This window comes from Leopardus geoffroyi, chromosome A1, assembly GCF_018350155.1.
Source record: "Leopardus geoffroyi isolate Oge1 chromosome A1, O.geoffroyi_Oge1_pat1.0, whole genome shotgun sequence".
Lineage (NCBI taxonomy): Eukaryota > Metazoa > Chordata > Mammalia > Carnivora > Felidae > Leopardus > Leopardus geoffroyi.
In genome coordinates this window covers 91431262-91458870 of record NC_059326.1, presented here as the reverse complement: position 1 = coordinate 91458870, position 27609 = coordinate 91431262, and the positions used below count along the sequence as shown (strand labels likewise).

At 45.0% G+C, this 27609-nt stretch overlaps 1 protein-coding gene across 2 annotated transcripts in view; it reads right to left on the bottom strand.

The window, feature by feature from the left end:
* Positions 1 to 6199, bottom strand: part of CLK4 (CDC like kinase 4) — a 30051-nt gene extending 23852 nt beyond the window's left edge. Inside the window, exon 1 of one of the 2 annotated variants that reach the window (XM_045485623.1) lies at positions 6177 to 6199. The gene's annotated coding sequence lies outside the window, so the exon portion shown is untranslated. Of the gene's footprint in view, positions 1 to 1738; positions 1886 to 6176 lie in introns of those variants that run through there. The other variant, XM_045485612.1, reaches the window with a different exon arrangement.
* Positions 6200 to 27609: the final 21410 nt, after the last annotated feature.

The following is a 27609-nucleotide window of genomic DNA, read 5'->3' as shown; positions in this document are numbered from 1 at the left end:
AAGATTCTTTCTCTATTCCACCCCCCTACCCCCCCCCCTCCCGCTTGCACTCATTCTCTTGCTCTCTAAAATTAAAAAATTAAAAAGGATTCTCACTGGAAATTATTAAGTGAGCATTCTGGTTTTATAGTCACTTCAAAATGGGAAACTGAAATGAATGACACTAAAAATTAACTTGAGGCAAAGGCCATCACAAAAGCCATCTAAAATTGTTATTTCTAGTGGAATTCTTCCAACACTTCCTTCAATTACCCCAACTGTATTTTAACCACATAACTCTTTAAAATAGATGGTTTAAGCATTCTTTTTTTTTTTTTTTTTATTGTTTAAGCATTCTTAAATCACAGCCAGCAAAATTACAACATCTGATGACTGAGGATTATTATAACTATCCATTATTATGCAATTTTTACAAAACTTGTGTCTGCTTTAGCTTTCTTTTCCTTGTCAGCCACAACCAGCTCACCTCAAACAAGGCAGAATTCTCAAACAACCAAAATTATCAATACTCAAAACATTAAGAATGAGCATCTTGGGAAGGCCGATGATTTTTTATTTCTCTAGTTAAGTTCACTACTTTAAATTTAATTCGGCTGTTAGAAAGCTTTTCTCCCTGCTAACCATGTTCAGAAATATTGTCTCAGGAGGCAAAGAATCCCAGACCCATATTTTAACAGAGATAAAGCTCCTTCACATCCATAAGAAAACCCATCTAGAATTATTACACTACCTTTAATTAAATAATCCTACATGCTAGAATCCCCACATATCTTTCATTAAAAACATCAGACACAATGGATCTGTATGTATATACACGTCTTAGAAATCGGATTCTCTCCCTGCCCTTTCATACCCGTCAATTTTATTCAACGTATATGGCTTAAAAAAAAAAAAAATCGAAACAGGTTAAAGCCACGATTACATAGATGGCTCCAGAAGGACTGCACTTAATGGGCAACGAGCAGCCCGCAGGTAGGTGTGTGTTTATGGAGCAGAATCTTAAAAGGGCAGCTATAAAGCAAGACCAGGTGGGTGGCCGGGTCAGCGGGGCAGGCTACTTAGGTAATCCAGGATAACAAGATGCAAAAGTATCAAAACGCAGACCAGTGCAACAATGGTATGTTCCACTTCAGGGGGAATAAGTGTTGCACAAGGGACGAACCTCTCCGTATCTCTACCTCGCACAAGCACGAGCTCGGTTCCACCACCGGGACTCGAGCAGACCGACGGTTTCTCAGACGCCCGGTCCCCACCCTCCCCCACCCCGCCCCAGGGCACCTGGCCAGTGCCTTTGGCGCACTCACAGATAGGGCCAGATGTTTGGACTCTGGAACCCACCCACCCCCCCCCCCCCCCGGCAAAAGCTACAAACGGCAGAGACCAGGCCATCAGGGGAGAACCTGATCTCAGACAACACAAACCCCCAAGGACGGCTCTCGAAGGGTCTTCCCGACAGATCCTCGCCCTCGCCGGCGGCACGAGCCAGGGCCTCTGGAGCAGCGATGCGAGAGGCCGGGGCCCTCAGAGAAGACTCAGCGGCAGAATCGGGGCCTCTCCGCCCCAGGACATTAAATCTACCACGGCACCTGAGCAACTTTAGGTTTTGAAGGCCACAAACCCAGCTGTGCTCCAAAGAAACCCCGGTCGCCAAGGCCCCGAACCGGGTCGTTTCTCCGACACCTGGCTTTGAGACTTAAAAGACTGGAAACGGCCCAGCCCAGCCGACCCAAAACCTTACCTCCGCAAAAGGAAAAGGCCCTCTGGCCGAGAAACGTCGCCAAACCGCCGTCTTCTCTCTCCACCCGCTGCGACAAACACCCCACAAAATGGCGGCAGCGCCGTCTCCTTACAACCCCCCAGGCGGCCTCTAGCGCCACCTACGCCGCGCGAACGCGCCTGCGTGACAGAGGCTCGCGCGCTCCCGCCTCACTGCGTAAGGGGCGGAGCTCCGTGTGCGCCGAGACGGGAGGGTCCGGCCCTCCACACTGCGGCTGCGCGAGTCAGACAGGGCAGCACCGCCCCCCCCCCCCCCCCCCCATGCCTGGTTGGGGGAAGGGGATCCTTGAGGTTGTTTTTGTTGTGGGACAGTCAGGATGAAATCCAGGGGAAATGCGTGTGCCCTGCCCTCACCCGGTGGCACGTGTCTGCTCCTTCAGATGGAGTTAAGTGCGGCACCACTCGGCAGAGCCAGCCGTGGCCCTGTTTCTTGCTCTCCCGCTCAAATGGACAGCACCATGGCCTTTGGGCGGCAGTCCCTTGAGTCCCCTTGGGGACGTCGCCTGTAGACAGTTCCAGCAAGCAACAGCGAAGACCCCAAACCCACCCTGTGCCAGGCCCGAGCTGGTTCTGGGAGTTCAGTGAACAGGACACGAGTAGTCCAGGCTGTGTGGAGCTTCAGTCTAAAATGGAGTGGGATAAAGAGGACGTCTCAGAAAACAAGCTCAGAGTTGCTTATACTTTTTTTAAGGCCTGTGCTACTAATCAGAAGAACACAACAACAACAACAAAAAATGAAGTTTCAACTGAGACTCCTTACAGTGTTCTTCCTGTTAGGGTTCTTCCTGAGGAGAGGGTAGCTGGAAATTTCCCTAACAAAGCTCCCATTTTTTTTGTCCCTGTAGGTGTGTTTCATTAAACGGAGGCAGAGTGATGTCTGAGAGCTAGTGAGCATCTATTAAGAGGCTTGCTGATCTCAACTGAGGCATTTTGCAGTCCTAAGAACCCCTAGACAGTTCTCTATGGATAGTATGTAGAGTGAGAAAAGAGAAGCAGTCCCAGCCCTAAGAAACACTTTTAAGGGACAGAGGAAAACAACCGAAGAAGGAATGATAAGAGGAGAACCAAGAATATGGTGTCAGAGAAAGGAAGGGGAGAAGGGCTTAAACGAGGGAAAAGCTGGCAGTGCCAAATGCAGGGAAGGGGTCAGGTATCCTTAGTACAAAGTGTGGAGGCACCTGTGTGGCTCAGTTGGTTAAGTGTGTGACTCTTGGTTTGGGCTCAGGTCATGATCTCACAGTTCCTGAGTTCAAGCTCTGCATTGAGGCTCTGCACTGACACAAGGAGCCTGCTTGGGATTCTCTCTCCTCTCTCTGCCCCTGCTAAACTTAAAAAAAAAAACAAAAAAAAACAAAAAAAAAAAAACTTAAAAGAAAAAAGTGTCAAGGGGATTCTGTATCCTGACAAGGATTCCCTGGATAAAAGGGAAAGCCAGAAATCAAATTTGGGAGGACAGGGTTGGATGGTTATGGGCATAAACCCGATAGCAGGGGGATGACCTGAACTCTTGTATACTGTTAAGTGAAAGGAAGTCACTGTAATTTAGTGATCTGATATCCTTACAAACTTGCACAACCTACTTTGGATAAAATGAATTGTGGAAATTGTGCTACACTTTAAGAAGCAAAGAAGTGAAGTTGAAAAGATACTTGGAAAATTGGAAGTGAAAATTCTTTATGCTATAGAATGAAACAGACAGTATTATTCTCATGTGGAATAGCCAACATTTCTGTATCTACAAATTTAAATTGTGCCCATCCTACCAGGTCCATCTCTAAGATGCTGTCCCTGACTATATCAGTTCCCAACCATTACACTGCTCTTAACACCTCCAGTTAGAGATGAGGTCTTGAAACGGGTGGCCAAGGCATACTGTTGCGCCTGGAGCCACCAAGATACGTCAATCAATTGTGCCCAATAAGTGAAATGTACTGGTTCTGCAATGGATTACATGTACTTTCAGGGACGTCAGATGGAATGTTGAACCAAGTGGATTGGGCTCTCTTGCAAGGTAAAGTGAGGCTCAGCTTGCTGAATATATAGAGGTATAAACTGAAGCTGGCACCAAAGAAAAGTTGCATTTTTCTTTTTGCTGCAGTATAAGAGATCTTTGTCTCAAGAGGTTATAAGAGAATGTGGTCAGGACAGGACACAGTTCTGCTCAAACAAGCAATGCAACATGAAAAGGCAGCCAAGTGTAAAGGCCACCTACAGAGGTATTTATAGCCATCACAGAATAGTGTCACCCAATAGCAGGGTCTGCTTTGCAGTTGCCGCTATTGTGTTTTAGTGGCATTTTTAGTATTCAAACTTAAGTGTGCCACACCAAGGGGACCAATACTTGAAATTGTGTAGTGATCAGATGGAGGTTGAGAACATCCTACGACTCGTGTCTCTATTACATGTAACAGCACTGGCTGTTGCTCTCTCTGCCTTACGTGCTTTGAGAGCATGTTGCTCTCTCTGGCTTACATGCTTTGACTGGAGACAAGGCCCTCATTTATATTGTCTTTAGTATCTCAGTGCCCCAAACTCAGGACCTATTGTAGGTTATTTATTTTAGCTATTTTGCTCAGTTGCTTTAAGTTGGATTAAATAAAAGCTAGGAAGTTACTCCCAGAATCCCTGTGCCGGTTAGTGTAACAATCTTACATGGCACCTCAACCCTTTCTATCAAGTAAGTTACTATTAAGTCAGTTACCTGGAAAATGAACACCTTTGCTCAGAAGATTTAATGAAGAAGTCTATCTAAATTTCTTTTTTTAAATTTTTTTAAAGTTTATTTATTTTTGAGAGAGAGAGCGTGAGTGGGTGAGAGGCAGAGAGGGAGACACAGAATCTGAAGCAGGCTCCAGGCTCTGAACTGTCAGCACAGAGCCCGACGCGGGGCTCGAACTCATGAACTGTGAGATCATGACCCCAGTGGAGTCAGGTGCTTAACCCACTGAGCCACCCAGGTGCCCCAGTCTATCTAAATTTCTGAGAATCCACTCCCAGCAGTGAAAAACTGCCTAATCTAGTAGCTTCATTTCTACTGAAGAACACATATGTCCAAAAAAAAAAAAAAAAAAAACCCTTAAATTAAACCATATTTAAAGAAAAGCTTAGTTCTGAAGAACAACCAGAGGAATATTCTTATCATGGAGCTAGCACAGATATCCTACAGGCTTATCTTCAGACATAGAAAACAGTCATCTGTGAGAGCAGAGTTCCAGAGAAAAAGCCTAAATTGTCCAGAAAATTATTAATTTTTTAAGATTTTTAAATTATTTTTTAGTATTTATTTATTTTGAGAAGGAGGAGGAGCAGGGAGAGAGAGACAGAGAATTCCAAGCAGTCTCCATGCTGTCAGCGCAGAGCCTGATGAGGGGCTTGAACCCACAAATTGATCTGAGCCAAAATCAAAGGTCAGATGCTTAACTGATGGAGCCACCCAACTGCCCCAGATTTATTGCTTTCTTTATTTGTTTGTTTATTTTTATTTATTCTAATTTTTTAAATGTTTATTATTTTGAGAGAGAGAGAGAGAAAGAGAGAGAGAGAACATGAGTGGAGGAGGGGCAGAGAGAGAGGGAGACACAGAATCTAAAGCAGGCTTCAGGCTCTGAGAGCTGTCAGCACAGAGCCTGATGTGGGGCTCAAACCCACAAATAGTGAGATCATGACCTGAGGCGAAGTCTGACACTCAACCGACTGAGCCACCCAGGCGCCCCTGTTTATTTATTTTTAATGTTTATTTTTTATTTTTTGAGAAAGAGACCACTAGCGGATGAGGGGCAGAGAGGATCTGAAGCAGGCTTGGTGCTGACAACGGAGAGCCCAATGATGTGGGGCTCAAGCCCACAAAGTGTGAGATAATGACCTCAGCCGAAGTTGGAGGCTCAACTGACTGAGCCACCCAGGCACCCCAGATGTCTTTAATTTTAAGTAATCTCTACATCCATCATGGGGCTCAAACTCACAACCCCAAGATCGAGAGTTAACATGCTCCACTGACTGAGCCAGCCAGGCACCCCATCCAGTAAATTAATTTTTAACAAAAACTTACCATCTATATAGAGGAAACTTTACAAAGGTGTAAACAAACCTTTATGGGGTTATAACCTTTGTTGTAAGTTGCCTATTACTGGGAATTACCAATCTGTATTCAATTAGATTTTTCATTTGTTTTTAGCAATCAATTAAATATCCATTCTGTGCTAACCACTGTATATTCATGATCTCCTCATTTAATAATCTAAACAATCCTGTAAAGTGATCTTTGGTTACTTGCTCTAAGTCACAGTCATCAAGTACCAGAACCAGGGTTCGGTCTTAGGCCTTACTTGCTCCAAGGTGCTTGCGTGTAACCATTCTACTGACTGCTTTACCTCATACAGCAAAGTTTCATAGCAACTTACTTTGCTTAGGAATCATGGAAAACAGGCTGAGTCCATCTTTCAGCAACCCTGAAGGAGTTTGTCTTAAACAACAACAACAACAACAACCCACTCTCCAAGGTGATGTATCATCTATGGCTCCTCATGATGAAACAATGGGACAGCTTATCTCCAGCACATCAGGGTCATCAAAGATCCCAGTGGCTTCATTCACTGTTCAACAGCAAGTCCCAAAGGACTCCCATTCATTCCATACTGCCCAAGATGAATAACATCCCAGGTTCCTCCAGTGTTTCCTGACACTGGTTGTGAGGAGAGTAGCACAACACAGGGCTCTTATATAGGCTCGGTCCCACCAAACAGTGCTAGAAGAGTTCCCTGATGCACAAAGCACTTTGCAGTGTGTAAGTGTATATATGAGCAGGGGAGTAAAAGGGTCCTGGAAGTGATTTAATTGAGAGGTTCTGGAGGGTATAGGATAGGCTGGTCTTTCCACTCTCCCTGTGAATTTCCACTACCTCCAACGAAAAGGTTAGTAAATTAGTTTTTCAACCCCCACTTACCAACAGTCTGAACTATCAGACATCCAGTGAAACTTTTGAAGGGAACATATATTTATCTAAATCCTTAATTTCTTGTGAACACTGTAGAACCATACATAAAAGCATGAAAATATGTAATATATATTTGTCTTCATATCTTCTGGGATTACCCTTTCTTTAATGGATTGTTGTCAACTTCCTATTTCATGGACTTAGGCTACATAGGTGCTGAGCATACAGGACAAAGTATCTGCCCTCGTAAAGCTTAGATTCCAGTGGGTGAGAGAGAAAGAAAATAGAATAAAACACTTCAACTTTTTATATATGCTATGAAGGAAACAAGCTGGGGACTGAAACAATAACCGAGGAGGGTGGTCCTTAGGTAGGATGATAAGAGAAGGACTCTTGGCAGATATGACAAGCAGGGCTAAAGGGAAAGGAGGTGACCATGTGAAGAATGGAACAAAAGCCCACTGAAAGTCTCATTTAACCCCATGAGGAAACATGTGTGAGGATATTCTTTGACATTTTGTGATAGGAAGAAAAATTATAATGTAGATAGATGTTCATCACTAGGGGAGTAGATAAGTAAAATGCGTATATGGTCCATCCTTGAACAACACAGGGGTTAGGGGCGCCGACCTCTGCTGCACATTTGAAAATCTGCATGTAACTTTTGACTCCCCAAAACTCAACTGCTAAGAGCCTACTGTTGACCAGATGCATTACCAACATAACAGAAACAATTAACATATTATATATATTATATATATATATATATTATATACTGTATTCTTACAATAAAATAAGCTAGAGAAAAAATGTTAAGGAAATCATAAGGAAAATACATGTATAGTACTAGACTGTATTTATTGAAAGAAAATCCACGTATAGACAGACACACATAAGTTCAGACTGGTGTTTTCAAGAGTCAACTGTAGACTACACATCAGTTAAAAGCAATGAACTAAGTTGACATATAGCAATACACACCTGATAACGTCGAGTGAAAGAGAAAATGTGATTTATAACAAAATGTCATTTTTGTCGTTTTTAAAAAACCACAACTATGGTACATGTTTTTTGTTTTTTGGTTTTTTTTGGTACATATTTTTAAGGATATGTATATACTTAAATAAGTGACTTATTTGGTCACTTGAGGTAGACTGAAAAGACAATATTTTTTTTTTAAAAATCTTATTTATTTTGAGAGAGGGAGAGAGAGAGAGCAAGTGCTAACATGAGCAGGGGAGGGGCAGAGAGAGAGGGAGAGAGAGGAGAATCCCAAGTAGGCTCCCTGCTCAGCGCAGAGTCCAACACCAGGCTTGATCTCAAGAACCATGAGACCATGACCTGAGCCAAAGTCAGATGCTTAACCAACTGAGCCACCCAGGTGCCCCAAGTGAGTCTTATTTTCAACACACTCTTTCCTGTGGCTGTAGGAGACCCCTGACTCTACAGTATGCCTTAAGTTGACAGTTGGCTGACCTTGCTGTTCCTTCTTCAAGACTTTTTAAACAGTTAGCCAGGGGTGCCTGGGTGGCTCAGTTGGTTAAGCATCCAACTTTAGCCCCAGTCATGATCTCACGGTTCGTGAGTTTGAGTCCCGCACTGGGATCTTCGCTGACAGACAGAGCCTGCTTGGGATTCTCTCCCTGTCTCCCAATCTGTCTCTGCCCCTCCCCCTTCAAAATAAATAAGTGAGCTTTAAAAATAAAAAATCAAAGCAGACACATCATCCCATTCAAATCAGGAATTTTGCAGGACTGTCCCAGGAAATGTTTCAGAAGCAGCATTAACAGCGTCTTGGAGCCACAGGGCTGGGTATTTGTTCCCAGCTCTGAGACGTGCAGCTGGTCCAGGCAGGTACCACCCTGCACCACCGAATGAGTATAGTAACACCTTCCATGACACACACCTTGAGGACTGAATGAGTTTAATATTTGTGAAGTTCAGAGAAACATGCAGGGATCATATTTAATGGCTGTAAAAATGATTATGAAGTGAAGTGAAAGACAACCCAGCCATCCTCCCACAAACACACAGGAGTGTGATCCTTAGATTGTCTTTTGACTTCAGAATCTCAGCTGCAGGTCAGAATTCTGGACCCCACTCAGAATAAAACTCGAGTCTTGGCAACCATCCACCCCATGCTACCCAATCCTTCAGATTTATGGCATTCATCTCAGGATGGTGTCTCAGAAGGCAGGCAAGGGGGCTTTACAGGGAGTGGTAACTTCTCCAGTCAACTTAGGCTCAGCGTCTGTTGGCTCAGGAGGAATCCTTAAAAAAAAAAAAAAAAAAAAAAAAAAAAAAAAAATCACAGTCCTGGAGCTCCTGGCTGGCTCAGTCAGTTGTGTATCTGACTCTTGATTTCAGCTCAGGTCATGATGCCAGGGTTGTGGGATTGAGCCCTGAGTTGGGCTCCATGCTGGGTGTAGAGCCTGCTTCAGATTCTCTCCCTCTCTCTCTCTCTCTCTCTCTGCCTCTCTCCCCTGCTCTCGCACACTCTCTCTCTCTTTCTCTAAAATTAAAAACAACAACAACAAACAAAACAAAAACACATCACAGTCTCTTCATTTCCACAGACAGATTTCAGACCTCCATTTCCAGATGCCATATGCCCAGGGAATCCCCTAATGGGACACTGCTTCCCACTCCAGGCCTGTCCTATACACCCCACCCTGATTGCCTAAGGGACCACGTTAGACAAAAACCTGACCATGTCACCCTGCCCCCCACCCCCCAGGCTAATAAAAACCAGGTTTCCCTCTCCAGGTCAGTGCCCTTGTTATACAGCAGGCAAATAAATACAAGCTTCAGGACACCTTTCACCTCCGTGCCCAGTGGGGCGCCACGCAGGGCACCCACACCCAGCGTCACCCTCAACATAACCCCTGTTCAGGGCCTCTCCCTTTGTGTAAATGGTGGCTGCTTCCAGGCTGTTTCCAAAGCGGAAATGCAAAAACAGTTCCTAGATTGTTTTTATCACCATAACGACAGCTCTTCTGAAGCAGAAATTATTGATGTCCTATCTTCTAAATATATGTATGTGCCATTAACTGTCTTGTTTTCTCTCACATGGGAATTAAAATAGTCCAGGCACTAAGGGGATTTCCATGGACAAGAGACTGAAGGGGGATCCAGCTTTTATTTCCCTCAGTGTGCAGCTAGTGTGTTCTGTGGCTTTTCAGGAAATGCTTCACTCCGTGTCCGCTTGACAGCTTCAGGTCAGGCTGAATTTCCTCCTGATATCTAGGCTCCAGCTACACTTAACTTCTCTGTTATTCTATCCTTGACTTAACACTGTGTACAGATTTTTGAAGTAAGTTTATTTATTTTGAGAGAGAGAGAGGGAGAGAGGCAGAGAGAAAGCAAGAGAGAGAAAAATCCCAGGCTCTGCCCTGTGAGCGCAGAGCGTGACTCGGGGCTCGAACTCATGAATTACGAGATCGTGACCTGAGCCAAAATCAAGAGTCAGAGGCTCAACCGACTCAGCTGCCCAGGCGCCCAACTCCGTGCAGTCCAATGCAACTTCCTGGTCAAGTCTAGCTCCGCCGCTAATCTATAAACTCAGCAAAATCATGGATCGTGCCTGCAAGTGAATTCAGCTGCAAAACAGCTTCCCAGACTTGATTCTGCAGTGGAATCAGCTGGAAGGCATTTCAAAGGTCAATCCCTGTGGTTAGAGTTTAATCATCCTGGGCTGAGTCCGGGCGCGGCCTTTGTGTAGAGCTGTCTGTGAGATTGTCTTGGCGCCACCTGGGCTGAGATATGCTGCCCCCTGGAGGAACATGGCGCACTCGGCCATGAGCTGCACCTGAGAGCAGGGCGTCTGTGGGTCTTCCCCACATCCGGGTTCTCCAGCGGGGCAGAGACTTCTGTAAGTTTTCAGGTGGATTTAATGCACAATCCGGGCAGAGAAGCTCCTCTTTAAAGAGTCGGAGCTCTTGCTTTTTCTTGGAGGAAGGGATGGACGCTCTCAGAACCTCTTTGGGGCAGAAGACTCGGGCTTGATCTAGGAAAGCCTTCCTGAGACTTCAGACTTATTCCAGAGGGGCATGTGGATTTCAAGGAAATTATGTCGCCCCTTTTAGGACTGCTTGTCTTCCTACGAATGTGGAAACTCAGAACTTAGATACTGAGTTCCAAGCCTTTGGGGAAAATCTTCTAATTTAGGGGAAACTTTCCAGATTTCACCGTTTAAAAAAATGATGTTTTTAGGGTGAATTCTTGAAGCAAGCAGGCCACCTTCTTGTTGGGACAGAATATGGGAAGATAAGGTAGTTAAGCTAAGAAAGTGAGGCGAGTGTAAGGAGATGGTGTTTCTGTGTCATAGGACACCTCACAGGATGGTTCAGTTGGTGGAGGGTCTGACTTTTGATTTTGGCTCAGGTCATGATCTCACCGTTTGTGGGATAGAACCCTGAGTCAGGCTCTGTGCTAACAGTGCAGAGCCTGCTTGGGATTCTCTCTCCCTCTCTCTGCCCCTCCTCTTCCCATTCTCTCTCTCTCTCTCTCTCTCTCTCTCAAAAATAAACATTGAGGGGCGCCTGGGTGGCTCAGTCGATTAAGCGTCCCATTTAGGCTCAGGTCATGATCTTGCGGTTCTTGAGTTCGAGCCCTGCGTCGGGCTCTGTGCTGACAGCTCGGAGCCTGGAGCCTGCTTCAGATTCTGTGTCTCCCTCTCTCTCTGCCTCTCCCCACTAGTGCTCTGTCTCCCAAAAATAAACATTGGAAAAAAAAAATTTAAAAGATAAACTTTGGAAAAAAAAAATCATCAGGAGATAAGGGAACTTGGGCAAATAAGAAAAACATGGGAGAGAATCTATGGCAATTCCTACCTAAAGGTATCCTGAGAGGCTGAAGTAGGTAAGAGGGAAACCAGAGGTGTGTTGATCACAGGGACAAACACATGTTGCAATACCGACTGGGTGGGGAACCAAGGCTTTCCAGGCTGAGAATAGTTGGGAGGAGGGGAGAGGGAGCAAGCAGAGAGAGACAATAGAGAACAGATTTCAGGAGGGCACCATGTCTCTGAGAAAACTGCCTTAATGGAGAGGCCATGTCGACTTTGAAGCCAGAACAGTGTCCCTCAAATCCACTTTTGGGTCCACCAGTTACTGAGGAGCAACCGGAGGGAGAAGCAGGGGCTATGCCAGAAAGATAAGGACTCTTTCTGCTGTGCGGAGGGAACGTATGGGCTGGCCTGGCTCAGAATTCTCTGCTCAGCTCAGGGCACAATGGACCAGGCTGACCTTGAAGTCACTCCTTTAACCACTAGGACCTACCAAATCGAGAAAACCAGGAGAAGCTTGGTTTCCATTAACACTTTCCATTAACAGTCCGGGATTCTCTGCAGGGCCTCCCCCTAAACACAGGGCAAAGATTCCCACCCTGACCCCTGACTTTTCCCCTTAAAGGTCAACAGGAGTCTTGTAAAGGGAAGTGCATCTCATTATGATCTAGAGGTGATTTTTCTATCTTTAAGGAAAGGCGGGGGGAAGGGGGCTTGCAAGCTGATAGAAAATCACCAGTTAAATTTTTTTGTCAATACCAACATGAAATGCAATTTAGAAAAACTCTCACAGCCCAAATTTGGGAGTTCTAGGGAATCTGGAAGGAATAGAGGGATGTGGGTAAAAGTGGGGTTTCAGCAGATAAGTAGTGATAGCTGTGTGCCTGGGTGGAAACGGTTGTCAACAAAGATGTTGGAGAGAAAAAGCCAGAAACCATGGGTGGGCGTGGGATCCAGCCGGTGTGTCTGCTGAGCTCTAGGCTGGAATGAGAAGGGCTGTATCTGAAGCTAACAGTGGGTCATGGAAGGGTATTAGTAACCATTAGGCAGAACATCAAGGTGTCAGGAAACACAAGTCAAGAGCAGAGAGAAGGGAGGCGTGCAGAGAGAGAGTTTGACTCTATTACCCAAACCACGAGAAGAGCAGTGGATGGAGGAGGGAATAAGGGGAGAGTGGAGGGCAGAGGGGTTGTTGCCATGGTGGTGGAGGGGACCCAGAGGCCCTTGGGCAGAACTTGCCTCCACCCACAGTGGGAAGCCCTGGTTTTACATGGAAGTACGGAGCCCCAGCATTCCCACTGGCTCTGTGATCTTGGGTGCATCCTGCATTCTCTGGGAATCCTGGTGTTCTCCATTGAGAAGGGAGGGGAGGGGAGGGGACTTAAGTCTTGCCTGCGATTGAGGCAGGCTCATCCAGAGTTCAGCCCTTGTGACTCACTGAAAGACTAGGACATTGATGACACCTGCCATAAATCCCTTTGCACCTAAACTAGCATCTCCTTGGATACCTGGGAGAGGTTGTGCCTGGCCTCGACTAGGGCAGTGGTTATAAAGGATTCTGGGCCTTAGACCCTCAACTGCAAACTAAGTTGACTCTTCTTCAAAAATGCACACCCCTGATTCCTGGGAAAAAAAATTTTTTTTAACCTGAGAGTTTACAGATCCCAAGACCTCCAGAAGCTGAGCTCCCTCCCTGCTCCTTGACTCTTCCTGCTTTTTTTGGGTCTCTCCAAGCCCTGGTCATGTGGCCAAGGTAGAGGATCCTCCAGATAATTTCACATTTTACTTAAATTCCATTGGGCTTCAGGAAGAGGAGGAGTCCTGACCTCCCTCCTCTCTCAAATGGACCTGGGCACCAGGTTAAATGTAAGGTTCAGTATCTGAGTCAGAAGTGGTCTAGGACTGCTTCTAGGTCCTGCCTCAAGCTAGAAAACTAGCATGGCTTATCAAAGTCCTTGGTCAAGTCTAGCTTTTCCATTAGTCTCTAAGCTCAGGGAAAGCATGCTGAGCCCACAACTTTGTGTTTGTGAAGCTGTCCAGCTTATTCAAACATACAGCCTGGATGGTAGCCCTACTCCCTCAGGAACATGGTGCACTTGACCATGAGCTACACCTGAGAGCAGGGCCTCCTAGGCGCTTTCCCACCTCCCCGTGCTCCAGGGAGGTGGAGACTTGGGAAGTGAGTCACACCTTGGCTGCATATTAGAACTACCCAGAAGGGGGAGCCTGGGTGACTCAGTGGGTTGAGCGGCTGACTTCAGCTTAGGTCATGATCTCACAGCTTGTGAGCTCCGCATGGGGCTCTCTATTGTCAGCGCAGAGCCCGCTTCAGATCTTCTGTCTCCCTCTCTCTCTCTCTCTCAAAAATAAATAAACATAAAAAAAAAGGGTGGGGGTGCATGGATGGCTCAGTCAGTTAAGCATCCAGCTTTCAGCTCAGGTCATGATCTTGTGGTTCATGGGTTCAAGCCCCATGTTAGGCTCTCTGCTGTCAGTGTGGAGGCCGCTTTGGATCCTCTGTCTCCCTCTATCTCTGCCCCTCCCCTGCTTGTGCACACGCATGCTCTCTCTCTCTCTCTCAAAAAAAAAAATGTATATATACATATATATGTGTATATATATACACACACATATATATTAAAAAAAATAACTACCCAGAAAGGCATTCACAACAGGGTGAGAGTCCTTTCTCCAGAGATTCTCACGTAATGATCCTGGTGGGGCCCGGACCTCATGAGTTCAGAAGGTTCCAGGTGGTTCTGATGCACAGGCAGGGCAGAGAACCTCAGTGTGAAGAGGGTTCGAATGGCCAGGTTTGGTTTTTTATTTCTTGGGAAACTTGAGAGATTGATGAAAACCCCTGCAGCTTGGAGCAGAGGACCAGAGCCTGACCTAGAACCTCTCCTTGAGATTGACTCTGGAGGGGTGTGTGGATTTGAGAATCTGTTTTTCAAATGTCTTTAGGGCTGTCTGTCTTCTAGAGGACATGTTGTTCAGCTTCAAAGCTTAGAGAAAAGCCCTCAATGTAAGGGCAATGCTTTCTATATTTCAATGTAAACCAGGCTTATCAGTGAAATATTACTTCAAATAAAAATACTTTCTGGGTAAATTTGAAGTTTTTCAGCTGAATGTAAGAAATAGGGGGCACTGTGTTTATATCTTACAGGCAAAAGTATTTGAAGTGAATGAACATATTGGGTTTTCCTGGAGGAAGGTCTTCACAGGCCAGAATTGTGGGTGTCTGGGTGAGCCCTCACCCTCACTTCTGTGTGAGTCAGAAGTGTTTACAGAGGAAGAGCCTCTCCACTGAGTTCAGAGACTATGAAGGAAGAGACTGGAGCAGAGAATAAACTAAAGAGATGTTAGAGGCCATTTTAACCCAAGTGTGTGACAAGAGGCTGACAAGTCACTAAGATGAAGACTAGTGCTGGGGACAGAGGGCTCAGACACAGACAGGAACCACCTCTATGGTGAGAAGAGCCCTACCTCCCCTCCCACTAGAGGAGCCTTGCCTCCCCTACTATAGACCCTCTAGCCTTTTGGTGTCTCTGGTTCCCCCTGGTGGTCATTGGCACCTCCTGCAGGTCTCAGAGGGAAGAGTGGGGACCAGATGGCCCTGACAGTTGGGTCCTCTAGATCTGACCCTGGGTCAGAGCATAATCACCTTTAGTCCTGTCTCCTTGAATGCTTCCTGAAATCTGAGGGTAGCATATTGTCTCTGGAGGCCTCTGGGTGCCTGGGTTGGGGTGTATCCAGCCTACAGCCACATTACAAGACACCCTTTGTCAGCTAAGAGGGGAACATGGGCCCTAGTGGGCCTGGGGGTGTTGCTGCTTTTCTGTGCCTTGAAGGAGAGTCTTTAGAAGGTGACTACCTAGAACCCAGGCCCAATTGGATTCAGGCACGAAGGCCTCCATGTGCATGAGATGCCCCAGGAGGGAGAGGGGGGCTCCAAGACAGGATGTCTGTGCCCACACCTGTCTCTGACTAGTCTATGGGTGGATTGCCCACACCCTCATGCCCTGTAGGAGTCCTTTTACCTAGGCTTTGGCACACAAGACAGAGGGTCTGCTCCCCCATGTTTATTTTTAGAAATGTGGCTACTCACGGATGCCCTTTAGTGACCAGTTACCCATCTGGATTCTCTTAAAGCTTCCATTCTCCCTATGAAATGCAATATTAATCAAAGGACATCATAATTATTTTGACTAATCTTCTTAGTAATAGGAGAGCGATGAATTGTGTGTAATAACACAGTTTTTCAAGACCAAGACTAGACTAAGCTGGGATCTATACTGGGAGAAAATTCATACACTTTTAAGAAATGTGGAGAAAAATATGACTGAGTGACCCCATATATGTGTATACATATACTACACAGAAAATATTCCCCCCAAGTCTGACTATGAAGAAACTTCAGCTTAATTTTAGTAGGGTGAGATCCAGTACTGGTCAGTGAATAGACAATGCTAGAAATTGCTAAAGGCAGGATTGAATGCCTATCCTCTCTGAATGTACAGGTTTTCTCATGTTGGTCATTGGGCCTCTGGGCACTAAGAATGAACAAAATAGCAGGGAGGGAGGGATGGCAGATTCCAGGCACCTAGAAGCTAAGCTCCCACCCAGCACCTTGATCTCTATTTTTCTCTATATTTTTTCTCTATATTTTCTGGGTCCCATCCAAGCCAATGTCCCAAGGATGAAAGAGAGGAGGACCATCTTCAATGTCCCATTTTATTTCATAACATTGGGTTTTGGCAAGAGAAGGAGTTAAGAGTGTTTGGAACCATGGTAGTCCACTGTCTAAAGTGCAAAAGGGATCACATTCAGATTATCTAAGTTCAAGACCTGGTTCAGAGTCTGCAGAGGTTCAATCCTGCTGGGACCTGAGGTGTGCCAGAAGAAGTACAGGAAATGATCACAGAGATAGACCAGACAGGACCCAAGGTTCCCAGAACCCATCCTAGTACTTGGGTGTCCTCAATATGGTTCACTTGTGGGGGGGACGCAGGGCTTGACTCTGGGGAACATGGATGGGCTAGGCATGGAGCTGGTTCTGGGAAGTGGGAGGTGGTGGTGTGCAGAGGCAGGGAAAAGCCAAGTGGAACAGACCCCTTCAGTGTTGGTGGCCCAGACCTTCTCCTTGGGTGACTGTCTCTGGACTTGCCTTCCACGGGGGCCATGACCACTCTAAATAAGGTAGAGGCCTGTCTCCTAATTCTCTACTATGCTAGGGTACAGTGTGATGGACTGAGTCAGCCCATGTTGGTCTGTACCTTTAAGTGATTAAGGGCCACAAAGTAGAACATAGAAGAACCCTACCTGAGGAGATTGGTTCCTCCCAGTTCTGGCCCAGGGTCTGTTGCATGGTTTCTCCACAAGGACGGGCCGGGGTTCATTTCTTGGCCTCCTATATAGTCCAGTATAAGTTCTGCAAACACATCAGCATTTGGGAACATTGTCGCCAGCTCTTCTCTATGGCCCTGGACTTGGGCACAAAAGAATTGTCTTTGTCAGGATGGGATTCTTCTTCCTTGGCTCAAGAGGAAACTCCCTTCCAAGGATTCCCCATTCTTGTAGAAAACCAGATTTCCTGGTCTCTCCAAGGACTGGCCTGTAAGGGACAGAGAAATGTGGGTGCACCTTGGCATGATTCACTCTGTACGTCTGAGCGGTTTTCAGGGATTCGCCTACACTGACCGGGCCCCCAGATACCTTTATGTCTGCTGGTGGGAGATACTAAATCCTTAAATGCGAAGGCCAGGAACCAGCGTCACTGGCAGAAGTAATGTCTGATCCTTGTACCGAGGCAGGTTTTGGGAAGCATCTGTGGGTCTAGATATTATCCAAGTTCAATAATGAATAATAATATTCATTGAATAATAATTGAAATCTGAAAACTACCAGAACGAGAGGATTTTAACTAAGCATTTCCTGGACTGGGAGGGCTCTTTCTCTATTTTGGGGAATGTGATTTGTCTTCAGAAGGGGCCTTGCTCACCTTCCAGGCCTCTGAACAATGATCAAGTTCCAGGTACATGGAGTCCTAGGCCTGTCATCCACGGAGCTGCTCTGTGGGCCGGGAGGGGAACTTAAAAAGCTGATAAGCCTCCTGCTAGCTTTCCAAAGAGCAAGAGTGCTTTCACTAGGACTTGTGAGTCATCTCTGTGAAATGCAATCATGGAGGAAGGTGGATCTCCTAACTCCCAGTCTCTCTAGGAAAGTAGGAAGCAACTTCAGCAGGCGAGTGTCTCTAAGTTCCAAACCTACCTCTTGCAATACAATACTAGATTTTTCCTTTGGGTAAAGGCAACCAGGAAACAAGTAGCAACCCAATGACCAGGTGAATTTAAGGTGAACTATGTGTGACAAATGGTGCCCTCAAGTCTTCTTGAGGACTCGTTGTGGTTTATCTGGAATATATGATTCTCTGCGATGTCACTGCCTGGCTGTATGAAAGGGTGAGTTTCCTTCTGTCTCTGTGAGCTTGTTAGCGGATGGTCTGTGATGGGTACCACAATCTGGCTTAATGCTTACTCAATTTTTAAAAACTTGGGGCACCTGGGTGGCTCAGTCAGTTAAGCATCCGACTTTGGCTCAGGTCAGATCTTGCAGGTTGTGAGTTCAGGCCCCGCGTCGGGCTCTGTGCTGACAGCTCAAAGCCTAGGGCCTGCTTCAGATTCTGTGTCTCCCTCTCTCTCTCTCTGCCCCTCCCCCACTTGTGCTCTGTCTCTCTCTGTTTCTCAAAAATGAATAAATGTAAAAAAAATTTTAAAAACTTGTTTCAGGGCGCTTGAGTGACTCAGTTGGTTGAGCGTCCAATTCTTGATTTCGATGTTAATCCCAGGGTCATGGGATCAAGCCCTGCATCGGGCTCTGTGCTGAGTGTAGAACCTCCTTAAGATTTTCTTTCTCTCTCCCCTTATTCCCTGCTCGCGCACACGCATTTTCTCTCTAAAAAATGAAAAAAATAAAAAACTTGTTGAATTTCTACCTTATGTGGAGAGATTGTCTGATTGACAGACCTTGTTTTTAGCTGTATTTCCCAACCCAGGAAGTGAATAGCTGACCTAGAGGGAGCCCAAGACCTTAGTGGCAGAAACCTTCCCCTTTGTGCAATAGCCGAGGCCCAGTGCCCCCAGGAAAGGAGGCTGCACCTGCAGGGGAGTCTCCACTGGAGTGGGGCCCCTGGAATGCTGCCTGGAGCAGCCCTGTCTCCTTCTTTCTTGGTTGTTCACCTCTTCCTGCTGCTCCACAGCAGGCCTGTGGGGCCATCCATGTGGTCCCCTTGATTCTTGTGATAACAAGATCCCCCTATTTCTGTTGCTTGTAACTAAGATACTACTGGCAAGGGGTGCCTGGGTGGTTCAGTCGGTTAAGCGGCCAACTTGGGTTCCAGTCATGATCTTCCGGTTTGTGAATTCGAGCCCCGTGTCGGGCTCTGGACTGACAGCTCGGAGCCTGGAGCCCGCTTCAGATTCTGTGTCTCCCCCTCCTCTCTCTGCCCCTCTCCTACTCACACCCTGTCTTTCTCTCTCAAAAATAAATAAAATACCACTGGCAAATGTAAGGGACATCTACTTGGTTTTGATACTTTGTTTTTTGAGGACTGCATTTATTGGATTTGTGGAAGGGAGAACAAGTCATTAGTATTTAGAACCATGATCTTCATTTTCTTTCAAATGGACTTGGGGACCAAAGTCAAAACCGTGTGATGGCTCTGTATCTGGTTCGCAGTTCTGGGCTTCAACCACTGCTGCCGGGAAGAGAGGCCCGACTGGAGAGATGCAGGAAACAAGTGTGGAGGTGACCACAGAGGACTCAGTCCAGAGCACCCATCCTGGGGCCTGAGCGTCCTCAGTGCAGCTCTTCAGTGGGAGGGCCCATCACAGCCCCTGGGGGGAGCATGGATGCACCAATCTTAGAGCTGGCACTTGGGAAGAGGGAGGTCCAGGCAACTGAGAAGGGAAAACAGAGGGGATAGAGGTGGCACATGGTGATGCCTTAGGTTATCACAGACCCTCTATCCATATCACTGCTTTGATCTTGTCTTAACATGACAGGCCAGGACATGGCCAGGAACAAAGACCCTTAGAGCCACTGTGTAGCAGGTGCATGTGGTAGGGAGCAAGTAGTGAAGAGAGGTCAGGAGAGAAGATGTGGTTGTCTCCAGGAGAGGGCAGCTCAGACAGGAAGCTGTTTGCCTTTCTGTACAGGGGACAGATGGCAGAGCATGCCTCCAGATTCCTAGCTCAGGGCTGGGCTTGCTAAGTAAAGCCCCTTCCTTTAGGGCTGTTTTCTCAGTCTCGGACTACTGATATTTGGGCCAGACACCTCTTTGCTGGGGAGGGCTGTTTAGTCCATGTTAGAATGTTTACCAGCATCCTACATCTCTCCAGTAGGTCCCCCTCAGCTGTGACAACCAAATACATCTCTGGACATTGCTAAGTGTTTCCTGGGGTACAAAATACCCCAGTCAAGAACGACTGCTTTGGGGCTACCTAGAATGATGCTTTCCGGATGTGTCTGAGGAGAGGTGGCAGCTCCCTGTTGCCTTTGGCTCTTTCTCACCTGCTGGCTCCAGGCCTCAAAGGTCAGAAAGGAAGCACCTCATTTTCCCAGATGTTGGGAGCTGTAAACACACACCAGCTGGAACAGAACCCCAGAACCCCATTAGCACCTTCTTGGGGGCATTTGTGGGGATCTCCAGGTTTCCTCCTGGAGTCTTGGGGACAAGCCCCCTGGGAATCTTATGTTTGGTAGTCCAGGAGGCTCCCTCCACCTCTAGACCCTTTGAGGGCATCTCTGACCAACATCCTGCCCAACTTTTAGCAAGGAGCTGAAGCAGCTGGAAGGTTCAGGAATTGTAAGCCATCCCTGTCTCCCTTCTCCTCATATTGCAGAGGCCACAGTCTCAGGGAAGCCCAACCCCAGGCTCCACACTTCTTCTCCTGCTCTCCAGTTTTGTCAGGTCCCATTAAGCGAGTCAGGGGATGAGGGAGGTGACCCTAGGGGGACAGCATGAATGAGGGGTTGTTTCTCCCCCCACTTTGGTTCTTCAATTCAGGGTTAATGCTACCTCCTCTTCTGTAGGCCTTTCCTCTGTGCTCTCACAGAAGATTCCACCTGTTCTCCTGGGTACCTTGGCCACCCCTGTACTTGACACACTCTCCCACTCGGGACCAGGGAGAGATTTTGATATTTAATAACTTTTATATGTGGTGTGAGGTAGGGGTCCAGATTCATCCTTTTGCATGTGGATATCCTATGGTCTCTGCACCATTCCTTGAAGAGACCATTCTTTCCCATTCAGTGATCTTTTTACTCTTGTCAGAAAATCAATTGTCATAGATATGTAAGTTTATTTCTGGGCTCTGAATTTGAGTCCATTACTCTGTGCTTATATGCCAATACCATACTGTTTTGATTATTGTAGCTTTGTAGTAAGTTTTACAGTTGCAAAGTGTGAGTCTTCCAAATTTTTCTTCTTCTTTTTTTTTTTTTTTTTTTTTTTTTTAAATTTTTTTTTTCAACGTTTATTTATTTTTGGGACAGAGAGAGACAGAGCATGAACGGGGGAGGGGCAGAGAGAGAGGGAGACACAGAACCGGAAACAGGCTCCAGGCTCTGAGCCATCAGCCCAGAGCCCGACGCGGGGCTCGAACTCACGGACCGCGAGATCGTGACCTGGCTGAAGTCGGACGCTTAACCGACTGCGCCACCCAGGCGCCCCCAAATTTTTCTTCTTCAAAATTGTTTCTACTATGTAGGGTCTCACACAATTGCATATGAATTTTGTTTTTTTTCTTTTTTTTCTTTTCTAAAATGTTTATTTACTGAGATAGACAATGAGTTGGGGAGGAGCAGAGAGAGGGAGACAGAGAATCCCAAGCAGTCTCTGTGCTGTTAGTGTGGAGCCTGACACGAGGTGCAATCCCACGCACCGTGAGATCATGACCTGAGTCAAAATCAAGAGTCAGGTGCTTAACTGACCCAGGCGCCTCTGCATATGAATTTTATACTCTGCTCTTCCACTCTTGCAATAAAGTCATTGGAATTTTGGTAGTGATTGTATTGGGTTTGTAGATCATTTAGGAACTATTGCCATTTTTAACAATGTCCTCCAATCTAGGAATATCAAATGTCTTTCCATTTAGGTCTTATGTCTTCTTCAGTTTCTTTCAGCAATATTTTAGAGTTTTCCTTGTACAAGTCTTAGCTTCCCTGGTTAAACTTTATCCCTAAGCATTTTATCCTTTTTGATGCTATTATACATTAAATTGCTTTAATTTACTTTTCAGATTTTTCATTACCAGCACATGGAAGTAAAATGAATTTTTGCATATTAATCTTGTATCCTGAAACATTGCTGAACTCACTTTATGAATTCTAACAGATTTTCGTGTGTGTGTGTGTGTGTGTGTGTGTGTGTGTGTGTGTGAATTACTTAGGATTTTCTACATATAGAGTCCTGTCATCTGCAAATAGAGATTTTTAATTCTAAAATTAAAAGGCAAATTTTGGGTGTCTTTTACTTCTTTTCTTCCTAATTGTTCTTGCTAGAACTTCCAGTACAGTATTGAATAGAAGTGGCAACAGCAGGCAGTCTTGTCTCATTTCTAATCTTAGGGGGAAAGCTTTCAGTGTTTCACTATTGAGTATGATGCAGGCTGTGGGTTTTTCATAAATGTACTTTATTATGTTAAGGATATTCCCTTCTATTCCTAGGCCAGTGTTTTTAATCGTGGAAGAGTGTTGGGTTTTGTGAAATGCTTTTTATGCATCAAGATTTAGTATAGTGGTGTTTATTTTGCCTTCATTATACTGTTGCAGGTTAGTATATTTTTCATATGTTGTACAAATTTTTGACTTCTGGGATAAATCTCACTTGGTCACGGTATATTGTCCTTTTTAATCCACTGATAGATTTATGTTAATGTGGCTACGAGTTGGGCAAGCATAGGTACTAGAGGCTTCATATTCTGCTTGTATCTTATTTTTTTCTCTACTCTTGAATTTGGCTTTCCTGAACACTCCTCAAGGCGTCTGTCTTGGAGCTCTGTCTGCTCTACTAGTGTTATTATACCAAAATCCTGTTGCTATGGTGGCAAACTGAGGGTGGGTGGGTGATTCTACAATCTTCCAATTAAATCTATTTTTTTAAAGACTTTATTTTTATTTTCGGGAGAGTGAAAGTCGGGGAGGGGAAGAGGGAGAGGGAGAAAGGGAATCTTAAGCAGGTTCCATGCTCAGTGCAGAGTCTGACACGGGGCTTCTTGAGATCATGACCTGAGCTGAAATGAAGTGTTGGACACTTAACCCACTAAGTCACCCAGGTGCCTCAAATCTTTAAAAGAATTTTTTAGGGGCGCCTGGGTGGCGCAGTCGGTTAAGCGTCCGACTTCAGCCAGGTCACGATCTCACCGTCGGTGAGTTCGAGCCCCGTGTCGGGCTCTGGGCTGATGGCTCAGAGCCTGGAGCCTGTTTCCGATTCTGTGTCTCCCTCTCTCTCTGCCCCTCCCCCGTTCATGCTCTGTCTCTCTCTGCTCCAAAAATAAATAAACGTTGAAAAAAAAATTAAAAAAAAAATAAAAAATAAAAGAATTTTTTGTAAGTAGGCTTCACACCCAGCGTGGAGTCCTATATAGGGCTTGAACTCATGACCTTGAGATCAAGACCTGAACTGAGATCAAGTTGGATGCTCAACTGAGTCATGCAGTTGCCCCAGTTAAATCTCATTTTTAAGTCTCAGTTTCAGTGGGCCTGTGTGTAGGGCTGGGAGTGACCCAAGTGTTTCTTTGGTGGTGTAACTTTTTGCCTCCATGCCCTATACTCCCTCCCCTGGTTGCAGCATCCCAATCTGTTTCCTTGAAGCCCTGGCTCCTGTTGTCTATTTTCTCCTAAGCAAGACAGAAAGGTTAGAGGGCACTAAAGTGGGAGGAATGTCCCAATCCCACTAGCATAAGACTCGGGTAAACTCTTTTCCTCAGGAGAATAGGTTTTTTGGTGGAAAAGACTCTAGGTGTTTTTCACAATGGTGACCCTTCTCCTACCAGAGCCCTAAGGGGATGTTTCTCGGGTCACTACCATGGAAATCGAAATGGGTTTCTGGGGCTTATGGCATTGGAGATGTGGGGCACCTCTTAAAACTGTGGCCGATAGAAGTTCCTCATTCTCAAGCTGGTCCACACTCAACCTCCAGCAATTCACCAAAACTCTCACTCAAATGTCCCCAAATGTTTGTGTCTCCAGCAGCTTCAGCTCCAGGTAAGCAGACCTTGGCTGTGTCTCTCTCTGGATAGGTGTGTCTCTCTCTGGGTAGGTGTGTCTCTCCAGATCAGTGTTGTGATTTGCCAGTAACCTAAGTTCTCAGAAAGAGGAATCCTTGATTTTTCTGCTCATGCAGCTTTTTCTTGTTAGGATAGAAGTGATGATTGTAAGTTGTTTACATGTCCTAGCTGACACTGGAAGTCCGAGTTTTTCAATGCTAGATACTTGATGATTATCGAATGCAAACAAAATCACAAAAATCCCGTAACTGCTCAAATGTCTAAATGCTGAAGTGAGATGCAACAATTTCATAATTCAGCGTCATTATAAAGGGTATCAGTTGTCTGTGCAGCGTTATGTGGAAATGCAGAGTATGAGCAGGCCAACCAACACCTTCCATAATATCCACGGTACTCTGTTTCAACTTCGAATAAACTGTCTGCACTTCAGCACATTCGCCAAAATTCGCGTTGGTATTATCTCTACCCAAAACAGTACACTTTTCCTCCCTCACTAGTGAGTTTCTGCAAAAATTTTCTATTTCTGAAGTCTCCTTTGGGAAGGGATTTTACTTGCAATAGCCTTCTAAGCAAGCCTTTTTCGTGAGAAAAACCTAGCAAAAGCAAAGGGACTTTTTTCCTGCATTGTGATTACTTGCATCTTGGGCCATAATAAGATGAAGCATTTTAGGTCTTTAATAATCCCTGTAATAGTATAAGGAGCAAGTATATGTTTATTATTGCAGTATTTTATCCTGACACTTGAAAACTTGTTTGCAAGTTTAGAATCAGAAAATACTCCTGTATGTGAAATCAGTCCTTGGTACTAAAAAGATTGATACACAGTGTGAATAATCATTTAACTTCTATGATTATTTCCATCTGAATTTCTTTTAATTAGAAAATTTGTTACTTTATCCCTTTATAGTTGAGGTAATCATAAATCTCTTAGATTTAGTTTTTAATATACGCTGGTTTATATATGCCTTTCCACCATTTTTGACACTGAATAATTTCATACTATAAAAGTTTCAAAAGGACTTTCCCCGCATTTAATAGACACCCACTGTTCTGAGAATTAATGAAATTTACATTGGTCTTTGGGATTCAAACACATAAATAAAACACAGATGATAGCAGTCACCTTAAGAAGCAGAAAATGTTGAATATGATAACTTCACGGCCTCATGAGTGCCTTTGTCACTCATGTGACTGAGGTGATAACTTGTGATTCAGCTGTTGAAATGGTTGCACACTAACAATAAATTGAACTTGATATATAAGGCAGAAAAGGTAAACTTCATGCATGCCTGCAAGAAAAAGCTGTAGTTGGAAAGAACAGCCTCCCTGAAGAAAGTCAGAGTTGATCTTATGCAAGGTTTTGGAAAACTTGGTCTAGGGACTGGTGGATTTTCAAAAGTACCTGTTTATAGATTAACAGACATTCAACTGCTAGTGTGAACACTGGAATAAGGCTGTTATTGAGTGGCTTACTTTCTATGGTCACTGGAGCGAGGCATTTGCTGATTGTCTAGAGGCATGGGACGGTCTGCTAACTGGTTGACTTTCAGAAGGTGAAGTCTGTCATTAACTGCACACTTTCAGAGGCATGCCGATCTTCAGAGCATGTGTACTGATCCGAAGTTATCTCTAATAGTGATTACTGGTTTACAGTTTGAGACTTTGGCAAAAAGAAGCCTTATCTTTTCTTTAATGTGGGAAACAAGAGGGGCACCTGGGTGGCTCAGTTGGTTAAATGTCTGACTTCGGCTCAGGTCATGATCTCACGGTTCATGAGTTTGAGCCCTGCATTGGGATCTGTGCTGACACCTCAGAGCCTAGAGCCTGCTTCGGATTCTGTATCTCCCTCTCTCTCTGCCCCTCCTCCACTCACATTCTGTCTCTCTCAAAAATAAATAAACATTAGAAAAAAATGTAATATGGGACACAAGACTTGCCATTCTCTGTCCCCCCTTGTGTTCTTCCCTCAGCCAAAAATACAGGAGGCTACAAAGGGTTGTTCAGATCTTTATTTGTGGAAATATGAATTTCAGCTAGTGTTGCTGTTTAACTTAAGTACCAATTACTGAAGCAGAAAGAGAGCTGAATTTTCATTATTGGGGGAAGAAAAAAAAAACAACCCATCACACCACAACTGATTATGTTAAAGCTGACCTGACAAAGTCAATCCAGGATGCAGGACAACATCATTAAACGTGAGACCTATATACAACACACCTAGCCACACCACCTGGGTCAGCTTAGCCTCTTCTCACTCACCAACCTCATTTATTTGCTTGGAACACCACGTATTATTAATTCAATGCTTTATCTGTCTCCTGTTCTCTATCCGTCTGCCTTGCAGGAAGTTTGGTCTCTCATTCATAGATCACGTGAATTAACACAGCCCACATTTCTAGGCGTCCATCTGTACAGCTTTCTTCAACCCCCTCAATTCATCTCCCACACATCATTGCCGGAACAATTTCCTTTAATATCTTAAAAAAAATTTTTTTTTAAAAATGTTTATGTATTTTGAGGGAGAGAGAGTAGGGGGATGGCAGAGAGGGAGAGAGAAAATCCCAAGTAGGCTCTGAACTCTATCAGCACAGAGCCCAGGGCAGGATTCCATCCCATAAACTTATGAGATCATGATTGGAGCCAAAACCAAGTGTCAGACAATCAACTGGGCCACCCAGGTCCCCTTCCTTCAGCATTTTTAATTGATACCATCAACTTAGGATAAAATTCTAACTTCTTCACATGGCAAATAAGCCTTTTGTTATCTGGCACCTGTGTTTGCCTCAAACTTGTAACAGATCATTCTCTTACTCCTCAGTTCTGTACTTGAGTTCGCACAAAGTTCCTGATTATTACCAATCTGTACCTTTACACATGCATAGTCCCTCTTATTTAGAATGGTCATTTCCCCCTCTGAAGAGTTCCTATTCTTCCAAAGCCTGGCTTAGGCACACTGCCTCTGGAAAGCTTTGTCTCCAGGTTTCCTTGGCTCGGTTCCATCTTCTCTTTCTTCAACCTGTGCAAACCCCTAACATATCTGCATTGCAATAGTCATAATCTATCAATTTGCTTGTTAAAGTTATATTTACATACTATGACATAATTTGCTTCCTCGTTTGCTAGTCTCTCAACTCCATTCCATCCCCTTCCCCCAAATTCATGGCATCTCTGAGAGCTGTGTCTTTCTTCTTAAGACTACCAGTCTGTAGGGGCGCCTGGTGGCTCAGTTGGTTTAGTGTCCAACTTTGGCTCAGGTCATGATCTCATGGTTTGTGAGTTTGAGGGCTGCATTGGGCTCTCCACTCTCAGCACAGGGCCTGCTTTGGATCCTCTGTCTCTCTCTCGGCCCCTCTTCTGCTCGCATTCTCTTTCTCTCTAAAAAAATAAACATTAAAAAAATTTTTTTAAAGACTACCAGTGTGCAGTATAGTAGCTGCCCCAGAACTAGGGCAAAAACAAAAACAAAAACAGAGTTGTTTATAATTGCCTTTTGTTTTCCTGAAATTGTGTGACACGTGAGCATACTAAGTGGAAAACCTACTTATGTCATGAAATCATTGACATATCTTTCAATCTTTTGGCACAGGTATTAGATTCATGAAACTTCTTTGGATAGCTCTTTCCACTATGAATTCATGTATATTTAATAGCTTTAAATTTGAAATAATTGCTTAATTAATGTACCTAGGATGACAGCTCCGTGTATAGCAGGTATACTTTCATGATAAACAACTTCACAATAAATAAATAATAAATTCTGAGAACAGAATAAGTGATTGGTTAGAAAATTCCTAATTCACAGCAATTACTAGAAGGACCAAGGA